Here is a 2,655-nt window from a genome sequence, read left to right on the forward strand (position 1 = left end):
AATCACGCACAAAAATCGCCTCTATCGAGAGGGGCAGCTCACGCGGTTGGCCGAGACGAAGCGCCGCCTCAACAGGGCGCGGCGTGAGATTCCGGCCGCCATAGATGATCACCGGATCGTGACTGGGCGGGCCTTGTGGCCACCCTAACGACGACAGATGGCAGTTCTTGGCGGCGGCCAGGCGCTTCCTTCGCCGTCACCAGCGAGTCCCGCCCCTCCACGTGGGTGCGAACGTTGTCTGCGAGCCGGATGCGAAAGCCAGCATCTTCGCGGACACGTTCGCGGAAAATTTCCACCCCGCCGATGACGTGTTCGATGCCGACCACGTCCGCCAGTGGATGACCGCCTCCCTGTTTTTCTCACTGCGCGTGAAGAGGACGACACGATAGAGAAAATCACGGTTGCAGAAGTCGATCTGCAGCTCCGTCGCTTCAGCCCCAAGAAGGCGGGTGGCACGGATGGTGTAACCAACTGCCTGTTGAGTTTGCTACCCCCAGAGGTACACCAGTCTCTGGCGGACATCTTCAACAGCATCCTTCGCTCTGGGACTTTCCCTTCCTCGTGGTTGCCATCCGCAAGAGCAGCAAGGACCCACGTCAGGCAGCCAACTACCGGCCGATCAGCGACCTCCAGTCCCTCTCAAAAGTCTTTGAGAGGTTGTACGTGGAGCGGCTTTTACGCCAGGTGACGGAACAGCAACTCATCCCCCAGGAACAGTTCGGGTTCCGGAGCGGCCGCTCGACCACCCAGTAGCTGTTGCGCCTCCTGGAGTAGGCGATGCGAGCGCTGGAGACGCGGGAGTACCCAGGGGCGGTGCTTCTCGACGTCTCCGAGGCCTAAGACTGTGTGTGGCACGACTGCCTCGTGTACAAACTTTATGTACACTGGGTGCCGACGTCGCACGCGGTCCTACAGCGCTCGTATCTATCGGGGCGCACATTCCACGTCCGAGCAGATGGTGTCACATCCGGCAGATTCGAGCGGGAGTGCCGTAGTGGTCGGTTCTCGGACCCCTGATATACTCTCTGAACACCGCCGACCAACTTCACACAAGCTCTCATGTGAATCCTGCAGAACTAGCACTCCTGAAAGAAAGGGTACTGCGCAGACATGGCTTAGCCACAGTCTGGGGATGTTTCCATAATGAGATTTTCATTCTGCAGCGGAGTGTGCGCTGATATGAAACTTCCTTCTTTCAGGAGTGCTAGTTCTGCAGGGTTCGCAGGAGAGCTTCTGTAAAGTATGGAAGGTAGGAGACGAGATACTGGCAGAAGTAAAGCTGTGAGGACGGGGGGTGAGTAATGCTTGGGTAGCTCAGTTGGTAGAGCACTTGCCCGAGAAAGGCAAAGGTCCCGAGTTCGAGTCTCGGTCCGGCACACAATTTTAATCTGCCAGGAAGTTTCATATCAGCGCACACTATGATGCAGAGTGAAAATTTCATTCTGGAAACCTCGGTGTCACACTGGACAGGTTCCTGACGTGCCTGCCCATCGTCCGCGACGTCAGAGGGAAAGCAGTGGGGAGACTACGTGCGCTGTACCCGCTGCTCAACCCCTCGTCTGCACTACTTCCACTCCACGGCCTCTCCATGCACCTGGCCTCGGTACGACCGGTTCTGGAATATGCGGCCGTGGAGTGGGGTAACACAGCAGCGACACACATTGCGACGCTCCAACGCATCCAGAATAGGGCGCTGCGACTTGCGCTCCACAAGCCGCCTCGCTACCCCACGAGGCTGCTCCACGAGGAAGCAGGCACACCTTTCCTGCGGGATCACTTCCGGAAAATCACCAGGGTGTTCTACAACAACGCAGAACACTCTGACAGCGGTCTAATTCGTGGGCTGGGCCAACAGGTCCACTACAGGCCTACAAGACGCTGGCCCGACCTACTGCGGGAGTAGTCCTCTCCCGCAGTCCCGATGAAGATACAAAGAGCGTCTCTATAGCCAGCGACGCTCACTGAGGACAGCTCGTCAAGGCAGGTCCCACTGCCAACACCACAGGTCAGCGCAGGAACACCAGCTCCGCTGCTTACACTGCCTCTACATCTGAAATATGTCGCCAGTGTTTTACAGCGAGCGAGCGAGCCTAGCAGCCAGTCGCCGACTGACCACGGTAGATGTTGACCGCAGTAGGCATCGAAACGTGAGGAAGGAGAAGAAGTTTTATATATGGACCACGGCAATTCAGCCCAGACGTTTTCATTAATCAAATGGGAATACCTGGGACAAGGCGACTTTTCTCTCAAGGCACACTCTGAGTAAGCTTAGAGGACCGGCATTTGAAGCTGACTGCCACCCACTTACATTTCGCGTAAGGACTGTGAGGATAAGGTCAGAGAGAGCAGGGCTCGCGCGGATACGTACAGTGAGCAGCCAGGACGTTTCGACCTCTGCCCACCGCTACGTACGACGCCGGCTGGTGTCGGTGCGGGCACGTGACGCGATAACAAAAGTGTGTAAACGGAGCAGACACGGACGCGAGACCACCCTAGCCAAGATATGGGCTGAAAGTGGGAAATCCGCTGAGTAAGCGACTTTGACAAACGGCCATTTGTTATTACGAAGAGCCTGTGAACGTGTATCTCGAAAACGGCGAAGCTGATTGACTGTATACTTGCGGCTACGGAAAAGAGGTACGACAGCGAAACTGC

General features: G+C 56.8%; 1 non-coding gene across 1 annotated transcript; it reads left to right on the forward strand.

Moving 5' to 3' along the window:
- Positions 1-1,302: 1,302 nt before the first annotated feature.
- On the forward strand, positions 1,303-1,377 carry Trnas-aga (transfer RNA serine (anticodon AGA)). The gene has a single exon. It is a non-coding gene; the product is annotated as a tRNA-Ser (tRNA).
- Positions 1,378-2,655: the final 1,278 nt, after the last annotated feature.

Source organism: Schistocerca serialis, unplaced genomic scaffold, assembly GCF_023864345.2.
Source record: "Schistocerca serialis cubense isolate TAMUIC-IGC-003099 unplaced genomic scaffold, iqSchSeri2.2 HiC_scaffold_1362, whole genome shotgun sequence".
Taxonomy (NCBI): domain Eukaryota; kingdom Metazoa; phylum Arthropoda; class Insecta; order Orthoptera; family Acrididae; genus Schistocerca; species Schistocerca serialis.